Source organism: Cricetulus griseus, chromosome 3 (genome assembly GCF_003668045.3).
Source record: "Cricetulus griseus strain 17A/GY chromosome 3, alternate assembly CriGri-PICRH-1.0, whole genome shotgun sequence".
Taxonomy (NCBI): domain Eukaryota; kingdom Metazoa; phylum Chordata; class Mammalia; order Rodentia; family Cricetidae; genus Cricetulus; species Cricetulus griseus.
In genome coordinates this window covers 108,515,982-108,536,386 of record NC_048596.1, presented here as the reverse complement: position 1 = coordinate 108,536,386, position 20,405 = coordinate 108,515,982, and positions in this window count along the sequence as shown.

Here is a 20,405-nt window from a genome sequence, read left to right as displayed (position 1 = left end):
CCCTTTCTAAGGAGATCCATGCATACCCCCTTCTCCCTCCCTTCTCCCCCCACCAGCCCTCCTTGTTATTTAGCCTCTCTGGGTCTGTGGATTGTAGCATGATTATTCCTTACTTAACAGCTAATATCTACTTATAAGTGAGTATGTATCATGCTTATCTTTTTGGGTTTGGTTTGCCTCACACAGGATGATTTCTAGTTTCATCCATTTGCATGCAAATTTCATGATATCATTTTTTTCCCTACAGCTGAGTAACACCCCATTTTGTAAGTGTACTACATTTTCTTTATCAATTCTTTGGTTGAGGAACATCTAGGTTGTTTTCAGTTTCTGATTATTATGAATAAAGCTGCTATGAATATAGTTGAGCAAGTGTCCTTATGGTGAATAGAGCCTCTTCTGGGTTTATGTCCAAGAGTGGTATAGCTGGATCTTATTGAGGCAGATTGATTTCCAAGGTGGCTGTACAAGTTTGCCTCCCACCAGCAAAGGAGGAGAGCTCCTCTTGCTCCACATCCTCACCAACATGAACTGTCACTTGTGCTTTTGTTCTTAGCCATTATGACAGGTTTAAGATGGAATTTCAAAGTAGTTTTAATTGGCATTTCTCTGGTGGCTAAGGATGTTGAAATTTTGTTTAAGTGTTTCTTAGCCATTTGAGATTCTTCTATTGAGAATTCTCTGTTTAGATATCTACTCCATGTTTAAATTATTATTATTATTATTTGGTTTGTTGCTGTCCAGTTTCTTGAATTCTTTGTATTTTTCCTTTTGGATTTCTATCAGATGTGGAGTCTTCTTTTTCTGTAGGCTGCTGTTTTGTCCTAATGACAGTATTCTTTGCCGTATAGAAACTTCTCAGTTTCATGCAGGTCCCATTTATTAATTGTTGATCTTAGTGCCTATGCTATCAGTGTTCTGTTCAGAAAGTTACCTCCTGTGCCAATGTGTTCAAGACTATTCCTTACTTTCTCTTCTATCAGGTTCAGTGTATCTGTTTTTTTTTTGTTTTTTGAAGATTTGCTTAAATTTTATTTGATTTCCTACAAATTATTTATAACTACACAAACACTATGAACATTGTTTTCTTTTCAGCTACCCAGTTTTTCCAAAGCATTTAAAATGCATTTCACCTTATCTTCCTTATGTTAATCCTGTGCATTTCTTATTGCAAATTACTACTTTTAGACATCTTCAATTAAATTTTTTTTATTAGTTCAAATTAAGAACAAGCTTGCTTCACATGTCAATCCCTTCTCCCTCTCCCTCCCCTCTCCCCCAACCCCCATCAGCCCCCCACCCTGTCCCGCCTCCACTCCCCAGGAGGGAAAGGCCCTCCAGGGTGCTCCCCAAAGTCCACCACATCATCCTGGGCCAGGCATGGGTCCTCCCCCAATGTGTCCCGGCCAAGAGAGCATCCCTTAACATGGGATGGGCTCTCAAAGTCCCTTCTTATACCAGGGAAAAATACTGATCCACTACCAAGGGGCCCCATAGAGTGCTGAGACCTCCTCATTGACATCCACATTCAGGGGTCTGGATCAGTCCTGTGCTGGCCTCCCAGACAGCAGACTGGGGTCCATGTGCTCCCCCTTGTTCAGGCCAGCTGTTTCTGTGGGTTTCACCAGCCTGGTCCCGACCCCTTTGATTTTCATTCCTCCCTCTCTGCAACTAAGTTCCAGAGTTCAGTTCAGTGTGTAGCTATGGGTGTCTGCCTCTGCTTCCATCAACCACTGGATGAGGGCTCTTTATGTTCCCAATTAGCTCAGGAGATCCTGCCCCTTCCCATTCTCTGGGGTCCATGCATTTTTCTCTTAGAGTCCTTCTTGTTTCCTAGTTCCCTTGGTGATGTGGATTGTAGGCTGGTAATCCTTTGCTCTATGTCTAAAATTCATATATGAGTGAGAGTACATACCATGTTTGTCTTTTTGTGACTGGGCTACCTCACTCAGGATGTTTTTTTTTTTCTTCTAGTTCCATCCATTTGCCTGTGAATTTCAAGATTCCATTGCTTTTTTTTTCCCACTGAGTAGTACTCCATTGTATAAATGTAACACATTTCCTCTATCCATTCTTCAGTTGAGGGGCATCTAGGTTGCTTCCAGGTTCTGACTATTACAAACAACGCTGCTATGAACATGGTTTAACATATGTCCTTGTTGTATGAATGTGCATTATTTGGTTTTATGCTGAGATCATTAACTCGCTTGGACTTGACTTTTGTGCAGGGTGATAAATATTTGTGTTTTTCTGCATGCGGGAATCCAGTTAGACCAGCACCATTTGTTGAAGATGCTTTCTTTTTTCCATTGTATATTTCTCACTTTTTTAATAGTAAAAAAAAAATCAGTTGTTCATTGGTTTGTAGATTTATGTGGGGGTCTTCACTTCCATTCTGTTGATCAATGTGTCTCTTTTTATGTCAATACCATGCAGCTTTTACTACTAAAGCTCTGTAGTACAGCCTGAAATCAGGGATGGCAACACCTCTGGAAGTTCTTCTATTGAGCAGGATTGTTTAAGCTATCCTAGATTTTTTTGTTTTTTCCATATTGAGTATTTCCATATTGAGTATCTAGAAGCATACAAATGTTCTTTCTTGTTCATGTCTATAAATCACACAGGTCATGATCATGAAATAGATTATTTTCTGTTGTTTTGTGTATATTATTATGCGGCCATCTAGAAACCATACTGTGACCCATTGTAGGTAAGTTGTAAAAGCTAATTTTGTTTGGAGTCTCTGTTGCTTAGGGCTTAGTAGTTTTGCCTTTTTTTTTTTTTAATAAGGAAAGCTATGTCTTCATTAGTTCTTGAGAACATGCCAACTCTCTCTCCTTAATTATTGTTTCTTCCTCCTACATTGGTGTTCATCTTTTTTTCTGTTTCCAGGACTTCTATTTGAAAAATGATGGATTTGATATTTCTAGCCTCCATGTCTCTTAACTTTTATCTTTTCATGCTTTTATGTCCTTTTTCATTGTAGTATATTCTTTTATCTTTTTCATACATTTAAGTACAGTTAAGTTTTGAGATTGTTCCTCTGTTATGTTTCTGTCTGGTGTTCCTGTCCAGTGGTGAGAATGGGGTGTTGAAGTCTCCCTACTATAAGTGTGTGGAGTTTTATGTGTGATTTAAGTTTTAGTAATGTTTCTTTTACGAATGTGGGTGCCTTTGTATTTGGTGCATACATGTTTAGAATTGAGGCTTCATCTTGATGGGTTTTTTTCTGTGGATGAATATGAAATGGCCTTCATCTCATTTGGTTAATTTTAGTTTGAAGTCTAATTTGTTAGATATTAGGATAGCTACACCAACTTGTTTCTTAGTCCATTTGATTGGAAAATCTTTTCCCAATCCTTTACTCTGAGGTAATGTCTGTCTTTGAAGTTGAGGTGTGTTTCTTGTATGCAGCAGATGGATGGATTCTGTCTTCATATCCATTCTGTGAGCCTGTGTCTTTTTATAGGCAAATCAAGGCCATTGATGTTAAGAGATATTAATGGCCAATGATTATTGATTCCTGTTATTTTTAGTGTTGTTGTTATTGTTGGTATTGTGTGTGTGTTTCCTTTTGTGGGGGGTTTTGGTGATGTGGGATTATCTATTGCCTATGTTTTTGTGAGTGTAGCTAACTTCCTAGGGTTGGAGTTTTCCTTCCAGTACTTTATGTAGGCTGGATTAGTGGCTATGTATTGTTTAAATCTGGTTTTGTCATGGCACATCCTGTTTTCTCCATCTATAGTGATTGAAAGATTTGCTGGGTATAGTCTGGGTTGGCATATGTGGCCTTCTGGTTTTCAGAGTTTCCATTGAGAAGTCAGGTGTAATTCTGATAGGTCTGCTTTTATATGATACTTGGCTCTTTTCCTTCGAAGCTCTTAATATTCTTTCTTTATTCTGTATGTTTGTGTTTTGATTATTATGCAGTGAGGGGACTGTTTTTTGGTTTAGAATATTTGGTGTTCTGTAAACTTCTTGTACTTTCATAGACATGTCCTTCTTAAGGTTAGGAAAGTTTTCTTCTATGATTTTGTTTAATATGTTTTCTGTACCTTTGAGCTGGAGATCTTCATCTTCTTCTATACCTGTTATTCTTAGGTTTGTCTTTTTTTATGGTGTCCCAGATTTTTTTGTGTTAAGAATTTGTTGGATTTAACATTTTCTTTGGTTGATGAATCTATTTCCTCTACTGTATCTTCAACACCTGAGATTCTCTCTTCCATTTTTTTTTGTATTCTGTTGTTTATGCTTGCATCTGTAGTTCCTGATTATTTACCCAGATTTTCCATTTCCAGCATCCCTTCAGTTTGTGTTTTCTTTATTGTCTCTATTTTAGTTTTCAAATCTTAAATTGTTTGAATTGCTTCCTTTACCTGTTTGATTGTTTTTTTCTTGGCTTTCCTTGCTTTCTTTAAGAGATTTGTTGATTTCTTGAATTGTTTGTTTTGTCTTTTCTTCCATTTCTTCTATTTTTGTTTGTTTTTTCTTCCATTTCTTTAAGGGAGTTTCCCATATCCTCTTTAAGGATCTCTATCATTTTCATAGTTATTTTTAAGGTTATTTTTTCTGCTTTATCTGCATTAGGATGTTAAGGTTTTGCTGATGTAGAAACCCTAGGTTCTGATGGTGTCATATTACTCTTTATGTGATTGAATGTGTTTTTATACTGTTGTCTACCCATCACTTCCTCCAGTGGGTGCAGGTGAGGTCTGTGATTCAGGGGGTCTGTTTTCCTCTAATTGGTGTAGGTGGGGCCCGTGGCTTAGGTGGTTGTTCTTCCTCTCCCAGTGGGGGGCAGGGCCAGGGCTCTGATGGCATCAAATGTGGTGCTGACTGGTCTATATAGTGAGTTTCAGGACAGCCAGAGCTACATAGTGAGACATTGTCTTGAAAAAAAAAATCAAAAGAAACCAACAATGAAAACAAAACAAAACCCAAAACAAAATCAAAACCAAAAAATGAAAACAGAAAACAATACAAAAAACAATTTTTGAAGAATTATGTTGGAGTTTTGTTTGGAATTGTACTGAGTGTATAGTGTAGTTAGTTGGTGATTTTTTTTTGAGTTTGTAAGCTTTGTGTTATTGTTGACATCCAGCTTTAATCTGTGGTAGTCTGATAGGATGCAGGGTATTATTTCACTTTTCTTCTATGTGTTGAGACTTGCTTTGTGTCTGAGTATGTGGTCAGTTTTGGGGAAAGTTCCATGAGCTGCTGAAAAATGGCCTGCAGGTTTCCAGGAAATGAATGCTTGAGTTGGGAGCTGGGATAAAACTGTGAGTTGGGAGGTTTGGAGTGAGAATCTGAGTTGTCTTCTGGAGATGGGGAGAAGGTGAGGATTTGTAGTTAGTCTATTTACTCTCCTGGTTGGAGTGTGTTTTGATGGTTAGTGATAAAATTTAAAACTATGTTTTTAATCTTGAATGTTGACATTCTGACATAAACAAATGCTCTGGAGTTTCTTCCTGGCATTGTGCAACCGAAGCTGTGCTTTGGGGAGGAACCATGCAATTATGGATCTGGCTGTTTAAATAGAATTGCTCAAACAGCTGCTGATCTTTCCTCCTGAGAGTAAACAGAAACAAATTCCTCTAATATAAACAAGGAGAAAAGAAGAAAGAGATGAAATGCCTGTGTCCTTATATCTCTGAACACAAGCAGGGGTACTAGGGGTAAATAGGAGTTTCAGTTTACAGTGTCTGGAAAGTTTGTTTCTTACCACTGTGAAATGTACCACACATCTACAAACAGTGATTTCTCATTCAAACAAACAAACAAACAAACAAACAAACAAACAAAACAATTCTATTCACTCACTTATCTTCCTAGCCTGTTCTCTAACAGTTTCTAGGAAATTTCTCAGAAAACGTCAACAATATATAACGTGATCCTTAACTCTTGATAATTTCTTCAGTTGGATTCTCTCCTTTTTCCATGTCATGGTGTGACTGAATCATAGGCAGGCTACTGTATACAGAAGAATTGTCTCTTTTATAGGGCTTGAGAGATGGGTCAGTAGATCAAGGCACCAACCCCCAAGCCTGATGACCTAATCTTTGGGACACATATGGCAGCAGGAGACAATTGACTCCTACAACCTCCACACATTCACCGGCTCATCATCATACATGTACATGTACTCAAACTAAAATAAAATTCAGTAGTTAAAAAATCAACCAAGAATTTCCCCCTCTAATGTTTTTTCTTTTGCTTCTTTCAAGTGGCCCAAGAGGTTAAGTGTTACCCCTTTTTCATGTTAAATGATTGGATTGAAATTTTCTCTATATTAGAAAAGTACAAGGAAATTAATTTGTTTTCCAGACTAACTTCTCATCAAAAATACTTCTACCTTGTGTTCTTGAGATTTGGCTTGTTTTTATTTCTCAGAGCTTTCAGATGCTTCATTAAGTCATTTATTTGAGATTTCTCAATGTAGCCACTTAGATTGTGAACTTCTATCTTATGGTTGCTTTCATTGTATACCATAGATTTTGGTATATTTTGTTTGAACTTTTACTCAATTGAAGGAAAGATTTTATTTCTTTCTTGCTTTCTCCAAGGACTTATTTGTTGTTTAATAATGTTTTGTTTAATTTACACTAGTTTGTATATGTTCTGGGCTTTCTCTTGCTATTGATTTGAAAGCTTATTCCATTGTGATCCTATAGAATGTACCTACTCCAACAACTTCACACCTCCCAATAGTGCAACTCCCTATGAGCCTATGGGGGCCATATTTATTCAAATTACCATACATCCTTAAATATTTTATAGACCATCTACTTAATATTTTTTACTTTTCTTACATAGCATGATCCATTCCTGCTCAAAACTGTGCATGGTAGACCTTGCAAATTAATATATTTTTTCTATTTTTTATTAAATTAGAAACAAGCTTGTTTTACATGTCAATCCCAGTTCCCTCTCCATCCCTTCTTCCCCCACCCCCCCACTAGCCCCCTGTCCCATCCCCTTCCAATTGGGATCTTCAAAGTCTGTCATATCATTTGGAGCAGGGCCTAGGCCCTCCCACCATGTGTCTAGGCTGAGAGAGTATCCTTCTATGTGGAATGGGCTCCCAAAGTCCATTCATATACTAGGGATAAATACTGATCTTACTACCAGAGGCCCCATAGATTGCCGAGGCCTCCTCACTGACACCCACATTCTGTAGTCCATGAGCTCCCCCTTGTTCAGGTCAGCTGTTTCTGTGGGTTTCACTAGCCTGGTCTTGACCCCTTTTTCTCATTACTCCTCCCTTCTCTGTAACTGGATTCCAGGAATTCAGTTCATTGTTTATCTGTGGGTGTCTGCTTCTGTTTCCATCAGCTACTGGATGAAGGGTCTAGGATGGCATATAAGGTAGTCATCAATCTCATTATCAGGGAAGGGCATTTAAGGTAGCCTCTCCACTATTGCTTAGATTGTTAGTTAGGCTCATTCTTGTACATTTCTAGACATTTTCCTAGTGCCAGATTTCTCTTTAAACCTACAATGTCTCCCTCGTTTATGGTATCTCTTATGTTGCTCTCCTCTGTTCTTCCCCCAACTCAACCTTCCTGCTCCCTCATGTCCTCCTCAGCCCTCCTCTTCTTTCCTTTTCTTTCTCCTAGCTCCCTCTCCCTCCCCCATTCCTCCAATTTGCTCAGGAGATCTCTTGTCCCTTTCCCTTTCTCCAGGGGACCATGTATGTCTCTTTTAGGGTCCTCCTTGTTTCCTAGCTTCTCTGGCAGTGTGGATTGTAGGCTGACAATCCTTTGTTCTATGTCTAAAATCCATATATGAGTGAGTACATACCATGTTTGTCTTTTTGTGACTGGGTTATCTCACTCAGGATGGTTTCTTCTAGTTCCATCCATTTGCTTGTGAATTTCAAGATTCAATTGTTCTTTTTCTCACTGAGTAGTACTCCATTGTATAAATGTACCACATTTTCTCTATCCATTCTTCAGTTGGGGGGCATCTAGGCTGCTTCTAGGTTCTGGCTTAACTAATAGATTTTTTTCCACCATCTTTGACAATCCTGTCCATATTCTCTTAGTTAAATGTAACAAGCATCATTCACTTGCCAATAACATATCAACCACAGATATATGAATACTCTTCAGTGTTATACTTGATGAAATTTGGGTTTTCCCCCAGAATTCTCTTTCCTTTAATTATTTTTAGTATATGGCTTTTGTTCCAAGTATCAGTTCCAGGTGGTCAAGGAGATGTCTCATGTTCACAGTATTGCTATTGTATGGGATCCAACAAACATGGAAGAATGGTCAGTTTCAAGGAAAGCAAAGACCACCTAGAAAGCTGTTAAACTGTTATTACCCCAAATATCATTTTCCTTGTCTTTTTGTTCTACTTAAAAATTAGTCTTTTCACAATTGTCAATATACCTAAATGAAGAGAAAAATCTAGTTTTTCCTATATTGTTGGTATTCTTTTGTCTTTTCTATTCTTTTGGCAGGCATCTAGACATATTAAAATGGACTTTGTAATAATCCGAGACTATGAGATTAAAAATTGACAAGAAAGGTATTTTATATTAAGTAGGAAGAAATGCCTTTAATATATAACTGTTCTATAGCCTTTATGTCTGTCTAGTGTAAATAGCTTTTGTGTGAATCCAGGGTAGTTACATTGTCACTAATATATGAATAGTACAGCTTGAAGTAGAGGCTTCCCTAAGGAAAATACATTTGATACTTTTCTTTGAAAAATTATTCTTCATATTTTAGTGAAGATCATCAAATGAACACTGTCAAACAGCAAGACAAATCAAAACAACCCAAAACAAATCAAATGAAAATATAAGCCCAACCTCCTCACTTAGTAGCAGCATTGTCGACAATAAACATCATAGATCAATACAATGCAGCCCACCTAATCATGCTTTCATATTTTTAGAAGCAAGAAGTTATAAAATCTATACAAAGATCAGAGAACTAAAGTTCTCAGTAGGACAGTAGCAGTCAAAAAAAAAACACACTTGCTAGACTCTGCATGTATGGCATGTCTTTGGGAGAAATACTGCTTCATGTTAACTTTATAGTTGCCAACAATGACGTTTAAAGAATTTTAAATTTCTTAAATATTTTTATCTTTATTATGCCTTACCTTTTTATTAAAATATTTTAAAAGTTAATGCATTATTATTTTATGTGTACAGGTCTTTGCCTGCATGTATGTCTGTGTACCACATGTGTGTAGTGCTTGTGAAGGCAGAAGAGGCGTGGGACTCTCTGTAATTGTAGTTTAAGATGGTTGATAGCTACCATGTAGGTTCTGGGACCCAATCTGAGTCCTTTGTCAGACAAAAATTGTTCTTAATCATTGCACCATCTCTCTAACCTATAATGTGTTCCACTGTAATGTAACACAAACACTATACCTGTTTATTATTTTTCAAACTAATAAATTTCTGGCATGATAGCTTATAGGAAAAATTTGTTACTTAAAGAGGAAGTGATCACATACAAAAATCCACAAGTTAAGTGTGAAGCATGAAATTATGATGCTGTAGGTGTGGCTGTGGAGGGAAGTTGTTTAACGTCTGTATGCTCCAAATTCCTCATTGATGGCTTGGTTATAGTGGACTCATTTTATAGAGTTGTAAAGGACAGTGTATGGAAAGCATCTATATTATGCCAGTGGTTTTGTCATTTACAAAGTGTATTCTGAGGTGGGGCATTGGTGGCGCAAGCCTTTAATCCCAGCACTTGGGAGGCAGTGGCAGGCAGATCTCTGTGAGTTCGAGGCCAGCCTGGTCTCCAGAGCAAGTGCCAGGATAGGCTCCAAAGCTACACAGAGAAACCCTGTCTCGAAAAACCAAAACAAACAAAAACAAAAAAACAAAGTGTATACTGAATGCTTGCTGTTTTAGGTACTTAAGAAAAGAATTTTTAAATTTAAAAGAAAACAAAAGGTACATAGCAACTTTCTAGGAATATGTGTTTTTCTAAATGATACATGCTTGTTTTGCTTAGATGTTCGCATCATGAGAATCCTAACCAATAACCCTTTAAAATTAAACAGCACAATTGTCTTATTTAGGCTATTTCTTTAAAGAGACACACCATGACTCTTATAAAAGAAAGTATTTAATAGGGGGCTTGCTTACAGTTTCAGAGACTTAGCCCATTATCATCATGGTGGAGAGACTGGTGGCATGCAGGCAGGCATAGTGCTGGAGAAGTAACTGAGAGGTTTACATCCTGAACCACAGGCAGCAGACTGAGAACCACTGGGTCTGGTAATGGGCTTTTGAAACCTCAGAGCCAACCTCCAGGGCACACTTCCTCCAATGAGGCCATACCTTTTAATTCTTCTCAAACAGATTACCAACGATGGACCAAGTACCAACTGTGCAAATATATGAGCCTATGGTGACCATTATCATCAAAACACTATAACAACCTATTTTTCTACAAGGTTGTATATTAGAAGCTTTAAAAATTACATACTATAAAACATGGTAGGGGTATTTGGCTTTATGTATGTCTGTGTATCACATTAATACATAATGTGCCCTTGGCTGCCAGAAGAGAGTCTAGGAGTCCCTAGAACTGAAGTTACATACATTTTTTGAGCCACTATGTGGGTGCTGGGATCCAAACCTGGCTTCTCTAAAAAAGCAGCCATCTGCTGAGCAATCTCTTCAGCCCCTATTATGAATTTTTTTGTGACAGAAAATCATATTGGGAGACTGTTTCTCACATAAGTTAGAAAGGGCTCTTTCCCTGTCCCGAGCCCTCCACTGTAAATCTCCTAGTTCTCTTCGCTAATAATGTCTGCCCTATTTTTTTGAAGATACTTAATTCCTCAGTAACATTCGCTATCTATCATAGTCTGTGTGGACTCAGAAGAGCTTTGTAGAGGTTGCTCTATTATTGCTGTAGTATATTTTATTTCCTGTATTTACACTGTTTTACCTGTTCTTTTTTCCTTTGTTCAGTTTATTTTTGTGCTTAATGTTTTGTGTTCCTATCCTTCTTCTCCCACCCCCTTTAAAAAACAGATCTTAGCTGGCCGTTGGTGGCGCACACCTTTAATGACAGCACTCGGGAGGCAGAGGCAGGTAGATCTCTGTGAGTTCAAGGCCAGCCTGGTCTCCAGAGCGAGTTCCAGGACAACCTCCAAAGCAATTCAGAGGAACCCTGTCTTGAAAAACAAAAACAAACAAACAAACAAAAATACAAAACTAAAAAACAGATCTTGCCTTGTAGCCAGATTATTTTAGGACTTACAGTGTTTCTGCCTTGCCTTTTGGTTTTTGGAATTATAGGTGGATACTACTATGCCTGTCATCTTAATGCTGTCTATTTCTATTTTTATATTTTATTTTAAACTTTATGGTCTTGACTTACTCAGTCTTCAATTTCTATTGATTTTCACTATATTTTAATCATATATTTTCTGTTTAGTTTAATTTATTATTAACCTTTTTTATACAATATGGTTTGATCACATTCTTTTCTCTTTCCAACTCCTATTTCATGTTTGGAATTTCATGTATTATAATTTTATTTTATTGATTTCATATCCTTAAATTAGGATTTAATTAGGTTGAATATGATTTATTTTACCTCTTTATGTTTTCTTTATCTCTTTACTTGAAAAATGTTGACTTCTTTCACTTGATTTAAATTCTTTCACTACATCTGTTATGTCATTATCCTTAAAAAGGCCATCCATAGCAATGTGCTTCAAGGTCCAGGGAACATGATGGGAGGGTTTGGGATGTTCTTGTGTGATGAAGGATGGGGAGAACTATGAAGTGCTGTCCTCTGGACATGGCAGTGTCATTGCAATGATGAACACACTGCAGCTGTGGGCCTCCACAGGAGTGATTTTGAAGAATGGTGTCAGCAGCAATGGGAGGGGAGAGGGAAAAGAGAGGGTAGTGGGTGGTGAATGTGATCAAATATGTTGTTTACACGAACCAAGCTGACAAACAAGCAAACAACCCCTTTAAAAGCACTCTAACATATCACAGAGAGATGATTTATTTACTTAATATCAAGTCCTCTAGTATCTGTTCAAAATAAGTCTTGGTATTTCTCATAGGAAAAGTAATTTCAGTTCCCTTGATTTTTGAGGTTTATTTTATAGTTAGCAGCATCACTCAGATTGCCTGTATCCTTATTGCTTTTCTGTGTAGTTCTGTCATTTGCTGAGAGAAAGTTTTGTAGTCTCCAAGTACAGCCATTGATTTGTTTACTTCTACTTTGTGTTTCATCAATTAATAAATGCTTAATTTATTTTGTTCATTATTAAAAATTATCTTATTCATATTTCAACATAACTTACTTTTTTCCAAATTTGTTTTTTCTAAATATTGAATTCAAGCAACTTATCTGTTTTCTTTTTTATGACTCATTCTCTTACTTGCTCATCTGTTATTTTAATTTAATTTTTTTGTTCATTTTACATACCAACTACAGTTCCTCCTTCCTCCCCTGTTCCCCCTCTTCTTGCCTTCTCCCAACTCACTCCCCATCCACTCCTCAGAAAGGGCAAGGCCTCCCATGGGGAGCCAACAAAGCCTGGCATATTCAGTTGAGGCAGGACCAAGTCCTTCCCCAGGCCATCAAGGCTGAGCAAGGCATCCCACCATATGGGATGGGCTTCAAAAAGCCTTCCTCATCTGTTAAATGCCATGATGCCTGGATTTGTGATGGTTAGTACTATTCTAGTCAGAGACTGCTTTTCCTCATGGGCTCTGTTTGAGTTCCCTAGCTCCCTTAGCAGACATTTTTATCCCTTTCAGGAAGGACTTTTGAAAAAGCACAACATGAGGTGACTCTGACAGATTCCACGAGACCATAGCTACAGGAACTGATCCCCCACCCAGAAGAAACATCTTTCTTTTCCTATACAGAAAGTAATTTGACTTCTTGTTATAGAGGTACTTTCTGATGTCTCAGAGAGTCTAGACTTCTCTCTGAGATCTAAACATTAATAGCACATATGTGCCCACTAGGATTGAACAGACTATCCAAAAGACACAGTTTAATCTGAAAGAACAGCTGAGAGACAGTGTTCTTAGACAATAACTCTTATTTGATCTTCATGAGAAAGTCAGTGGAAAAGGATCCAGTTGTAGCTCTGGATTTACTTTTGCACAAGCATGGTTCTCATCTACCCACCGGAGTGGCATTTCTCTTCTTAGCATTAACAACTGATGGGGAATGTACTGTGTATGTTTATCTTATTGATTGTTACATAAAATACTGTTTGGCCAATGAGACAGCAAGTTAGATGGGACTAGGAGTCAAAGAGGATTCTGGGAAATGTAGTAGAGAAGTGGTGATCCGGGCAGGAAGTGACATAGCAAGGAGACTCATATTTAAGCAGAGGAGAAACAGGAAGGGTCCCTTTTCCCCTTGCTCCTCCAGCAGCACAATGTGAGTCACTGGCAAGGAGGGACACCAATAAAGGCGTCCAATAAGATAAGTCTTATAAAATATATAGATTTATGATAATTAAGACTGAGCTAACAGATGAAGAATCCTAGTCATTGGCCAAGCAGCTTTGAACCTAATACAAGTCTCTCAGTGTATTAATTTGGGTCATAACTCGGGCGGGAGGCTGGCTTAAAGCTCACATGTGGTGGTGGGGTTCAGGTGGCTTTGGTGGAAAGATTTATCGTAACAGACAACCTCCATGCTGCCAAACATAGTACATTCTTTTCAGTTGTCACTTAACGTGAACTCTAAGACATGTTCCTCACATCCTCAACTTTTTTCTCTTGATTTCCAGTGTAACAAATTTTCCCCAATTCCTCCTCACCAGCCCCCATTTTGGGGATATTCTTATCCTTTTGCTCTGTTTCTAAATATTGACAAGTGATCCTCAGCACTTGGGACTCACCTTTTGCTGTCTGCCCCAGATGATTGCATATGTTCTCATCAGCTTTAGTTCCTCTCTGTAGTTGATGGCTTTCCAGATTTTAGATATAGTCATATTTTTGACATCTCTCAAGTAAATGATGGTTAGTACTATTCTACCCATAGTGAACAACACATATCTTAGTCAGTGTTCTATTGATGTAAAGAGACACCATGGTCAGGACAACTCCCATAAAAGAAAGGATTTCATTGGTGCTTGTTTACAGTTTCGGGGTCTATTATCAGCATGGGAGGAAACATGGTGCTAGAGAAGTAGTTCAGAGTTCCACATCTGAATCTGCAGGCAGCAGGAAGGGGCAACACTAGGCCTAGTTTGAACATTTGAAACCCCAAAGCCCACCCCCAATGACACATTTCCTCCAACAAGGCCACCCCTACTCCAACATGGCCATACCTCCTAATCCCTGTCAAGTAGCACCACTCCCTAATGACCAAGCATTCAACTAAATGAGCCTATGCATTCAAACCACTATAGCACATAAACCAAATGCTTAATAGAACTTGCATTTCAGTGATTATAGAAAGGCAACATAGAAGCCAACACACACACACACACACACACACACACACACACACACACACACACTTATCATATGATGGTAAGCACTATAAAGCATATATCAGGGGAGTGTAAGAGTGTAAGAGAGTCCCAGGAGGAAGGAACCACACATCACATTTTATAATAGGGTGGTTTAAGAATTGCTCACTGAATAGGTAACCTTTTAACAAAGAGCTGAAAAGTAGGAAACCAGCATGCGAGTCAATATGTGGGAGACTTTGAGAATTCTTATCAAAGAGAATGGCAAATTCAAAGCTTTAAGGCCATGAGCTATTCTGGGCTACTTTTTCAGGCAGTTTGTTTGGAAAATTGATTTACATTTAGGCACTGAGATAGAGATAGAGATTGTGACATTTTTTTCCCCACACACAGGGCAACCACTTCAACTTTTCTTGCTTTCTGGGGTTAATGATATTAAGAAGCACATGTACTGGATGCACCTTTATTTTGGCCCCCCAAATATTAAGTGCTTTTAGGTATTTAGTTGGTATCAAGTCATTACAGAAATTGTGGAGTTCTGTCTTCTGGCAGTTAAATTATGGCAATTCTGTACTTATCCCTCCATTCAGTACATCTGTTCTACAAAGATGAGCCATTGTTAAATTGACTAGTAATGCTGGTCCCATGCCTTTTGCAGACTCTAGATGACTTGGGTGAATGCTGCATCTCTGAGCCCTCTTGTAGAACATAGTCCAGGTCTGCAGGCATTTTCAACTATTCCATCACACATATTTTCCCCAGCCACTTTTATTTCTGCCTCTACCATCTGCCCGAGATGATAGCACTAAGCACTAAGGAGTCTAAGTCCTAACCCAAGAAAACGTTTGCTCCACCACTAAAAGTTTTGATTAAGATACTAATTTTGGTATCTGAAGTGTTTCTAAATCAATGCATTCTTGCATATGTATTCTCAAATTCTAGTCCCCATTTCAAATGCCAACAAAGTCAAATCTCAGATGTACTTTCTTGGCTCATGCAGTACATGCTGCCAGCTGGTTCTTACAGTTCTCCAGGTGTATCATCTCTTTCAGCAAGTCACCAGTTAGGTTATGCTAAGATTTAGCCTCCTCAGTGTTCTGACAGCCAGTATGAAATGGTGGGCTCACCTGTTGTCCTGTGGGTTGATGCTCCATCTAAAGGGCACCTAACTGTGAAGGAAGCTCACTGGTGGAGTCTGTGGGTGATGATGCCGACCTGACACCTGTGAGCATGTTGTTAATTTCCACAAAATGTCTCCAGGTCTTAAAAGGTCTTAAAAGGGTGTACTACTCTGGAAAGAAATTGATCTTTTCCAGCTTTTTAGTCATAAAGCAATTACACTGGGATTATAGTCTTAGATTTAGCTGCAAATATTTGGCTCAGAAAGCCCTCCTACTTGCACTGCCACTTCAGACCACTTACTTTCAGGTTATTATCATTATTTATTTTTTTTACAGTTTATACTTTTATATTATTTTAATTATGCTCCTTCTATTTTGTGGTTTTGAAAGATTTTTTTGTCTTAATATCTTTTATGTTGAGATGTTTTTTCCACTGTAAAACAAATTGAAGGAGTTGGTGAGAAAAGTTGAAGTTTTGTGCATAACGTAATTATGTATATTGGAAGGTATGTCTGTGAAAATTGGTTCCTTGTCAAATTGCATTTTGGCACTAATAGATATTTAAAGATTGGAGAGTTGATGACAGTAGTAAAAATGAGGAACTTGATAAAAAATATAGAGCTATCCCAAGCTCAGGTCTGAGATATATCTTGTAAGCACACTTTTGAGAAAGATTAAGACACACTTTGTTGTCCTTATAATGATTCACATATAAAAAGAACAGCTTGATAAAAGATGAGTCAGAGAAAAGCCATTAGTTATGGGCAGATCCTTGCAAAATTCAGCAAGGCATAATTTAGCAGGCAACGAGCCTCATCTCTTATCACCAATCACTTTAGAAAAATGTTTCTTCACTTACAGAACTTAATTTCTAACCGTCTGACATTTAAATACGGCTTGCATCATTAATGTGCTTTTTGTCAATGGGGGTGTAACATTTTGATTTTTATTTCACACATGAAATGGAAACATGCAGTAACTATGGCCCCTTTAGGGGTCTCTCGAGTCTTGATTGGAGTTTGATTTGATTGCTACAGCTGAGTTTTGGTCTTAACGTTTCCACTAAACAAAGAGACAATATAATCCTTAGATATAAAAGTCAGCAGTGATGGTAGAGGGTATGAGAATCAGGTTAGCCTACCCATTCAACACCTCGATATATCCACATTTCACAGAAACAAGGTACAAGTAGTTCATATTGACAAGTACCGTTTTCCTTGATGTTTCACTAAGTCCTGAACAAATAATAATGACATTTTACATGGGCGGGGCCAGACTTAATACAAACCAGAAAAGGAGAAGGCCAGCTGAGTTCCAGCATCATCTTTCTCTGCTTGAGGATGCAGTGTGACTAGTCACCATACTCGAACGGGCATGCCTGACCTGCCTTTATGGACGACTGCATCACCTCAAAATGTGAGCCAAACAAACTTCTCTTTCATTAAGTTTATCTTCCTTCTAGGGGGAGGGTTTATGTATTTTGCCACAGAAATGAGAAAAGTAAAGTGTCTAAAAGTAAAAACTAAACCAGTACCTAAAGTGCCCCCTTGGAATCTGCCCTCATTTTTCCTTCTTCAGTACTTGGACAGGATGGGAATGTGGATATGTTTACTTACATTGTTTCATCATTGAAAAAAATCCCTATAATAATTGATGTATTTCAGGTATCAGTACTTTTAGAACACAGGGTTTCAACAACAGTTTGTAACCAGAAATTGAGCATGAAGATACTATGGGCTGTTAAAGTGTAATTTGTTATAAAGGGTCTGCATTTTAAACTTAATGTAGCAAGATAAACTGCTGCACAAGGTAATTTCTAGGAAAATGGCAGGTGAAAGCCTGACTCATGGAAAAAAAATTTAAAAAAAACCAAAAAGGTTTGCGTTACCAGTGTGATTTGGAAAGGAGGGGAGCTAGCATTTAAATCATCCCCAATGTTTGCCAATTCTAAATAGTTTATTTCTGTTAAACCTTATGGTAATCCTGGAAAGTTATATATTCTTTGTTCAGGTGAGGAAACCATGGAACCATAGTTAGGTCTTGCCTGAAGTCATAAGACGTTTGAAAAATGAATGAGTCATCTTTGTAACAGCTTTGTAATAATTCAGAAAGGAGTCAAAAAGCAGAGGGGAGAAAAGGATACACTACAAAATAATAATAGTTAACAATTATTTTGTGGGAGGCTTGATCCTGAATTCATTATGCTTATTGATATTGATACTTTTAATTTTCTCAATGGCTTGATGAAGTAAGCTTCAGCAATATCACAATTTTACTAATATAAATACACAAAGAAATGAGTTGTATGAGAGTGGTGGAAATTTCAATTCAAATGATCTGATCTTAGAACCATTTCCTCATTAAAATAAAATGCCTCTGCTTAGCATTTAGGATTGTATTAAGAAGATGGGTACTCAAAAGAAGCACATTCATACAACAAGGACATCTGTTCAATGATGTTCATAGCAGTACTATTTGTAATAGCCAGAAATTGGAAGCAGCCTAGATGCCCCTCAACCGAAGAATGGATAGAGAAAATGTGGTACATTTACATAATGGAGTACTACTCAGCGGGAAAAAACAATGGAATCTTGAAATTTGCAGGAAAATGGATGGATCTAGAAGAAACCATTCTGAGAGAGGTAACCCAATCGCAAAAAGACAAATATGGTATGTACTCACTCATATGCAGATTTTAGACATAGAGTAAAAGATACCAGCCTACAATCCACACTGTCAAAGAAGCTAATAAACAACGAGGACCCTAAGAGAAACATACATGGTCCCCTGGAGAAGGGAAGAGGGCCAAGATCTGCTGAACAAATTGGGAGCCCGGGAAGAGGCGGGAGGGAGCTAGGAGAATGAGAAGGGGAGAAGAAGAGGGATGCAGAGGACATGAGGGAGCAGAAAGTTTGAGTCAGGAGAAGAATAGATGATAACAAGAATAAAGATATCATAATAGAGGGAGATATTTTAAGTTTACAGAGAAATCAGGCACTAGGGAAATGCCTAGAGATCTTCAAAGATGACACCAGCTAACAATCTAAGCAATGGAGGAGAGGCTACCTTAAATGCCCTCCCCTGATTATGAGATTGATGACTGACTTATATGCCATCCTATAGCCTTCATCCAACAGCTGGTGGAAGTAGAAGTAGACATCCACAGCTAATCACCGAACTGAACTGGAACCCAGATGCAGAGAAGGACAAGTGAAGAGCACAGGGGTCCAGACCAGGCTGGTGAAACCCACAGGAACAGTTGACCTGAACATCAGGGAACTCTTGCTCCCCAGACTGATAGCTGGAATACCAGCATGGGACTGATCCAGACCCCAGGAACATGGGTTTCTGTGAGGAAACCTCAGAAATCTATGGGACCTCCTGTAGAAGTTCAATATTTATCCCTAGCATAGCTGTGGACTTTTGGAGCCCATTCCATATAGAGGAATACTCCCTGAGCCAAGACACTCGTGGGTGGGCCTAGGCCCTATCCCAAAGGATACAATAGACACTGATGATACCCTATGGAAGGACTCACCATCCTGTAGTAGCAGAAAGGATATATGATAGATAGGGTTTTAGTTTTGGGGGGTGGTGGTAGGGGAGGACGGTTGGGAGAAGGGAACTGGGATTGTCATGTAAAACAATCCTGTTTCTAATTCAAATAAAAAAAGTTGGAAAAAAAAGAAGATGGGTACTATATGCAGTTCTTATCCTTTCCTCTAGTAACTAGTCCCTCCTTCTAGTTTTTCCCAGTTTCTTCCACATCCAGCACATTTATTGATAAAATGACATGCTGCAGAATGCAGTTTGTCTTATTTTATTTAATTTTAGATATATTTATTTTATCTTACATGTATGACTGTTTTGCCTGCATGTATGTCTGTGCATCACATGTGTGCCTGGTGTCCTCAGAAGTCAGAGGAAGGCATCAGATCTCATGGCATTGGAGTTGTAGGTGGTTGTGAGTTACCATGTGGGAGCTGTGAACTGAGCCTGGATCTCCTGTAAGAGCAGCAGGAGCTCTTAACTGCTGGGCCATCTTTTCAGTCCACCAGTTCTTCTTAACCATTACTGTACTTGTTCTTATTACTTGCTGACTGTTTGCTTGACACATTTATCTCCTTTGATTTCAGAAACATCCCTAGTAAATGATTATGGCTGTTAGTTTAAAAGATGATGAAACAAAAGCTTAAAATCGTGAGGAAATTTGGGTACATCCATATGGTAAACAGGTGGTAGGTCCAGAACTCAAAACTAGATTTGAATTGCTCTTACCCCACTGGGAAGAAGATGAAGTGGCACGGAGACTGAGCTTTTTTATGTTCTTGCAAAGCTAAACAGCGGTTGCCATATGTTCACATAGCAAATGCTCACAGCAGGTTTATTTTACTATCCAATAACCTCAGATTGGTTCAGTGAGGTCTAGTAGGTGAATGGCTGAGCAATCTGTGGTAGTCATAGGATTACCAAGGAATACTATTTAAAAATAAAAAGTTATTACCTGTTTCCATATACAATAACTTGGACAAGTTTTTAGGCTATGATGATGAGTGAAAAAGGCTAAAACTAAAGTCTTCATATTTAATAATTCATTTGCATGATAATTTCAGTGACAGAAACAAAAGGTAGATTGGTGATTGCCAGGGGTTAGGGATGGAGGGTAGGGATTGGGTGATGTGGATGTTATTAAGGACATGAGAGAAAATTTATAATCAGATGTGATGTATAAGCTGGGTTTTTTATTTGTTTTGAATAGTATATTTTTGTGTTTCATTCTAGATAAGTGGGGACAACACCACTACCTTTATGCTGTTTTTAGATCACACATTTTTATTA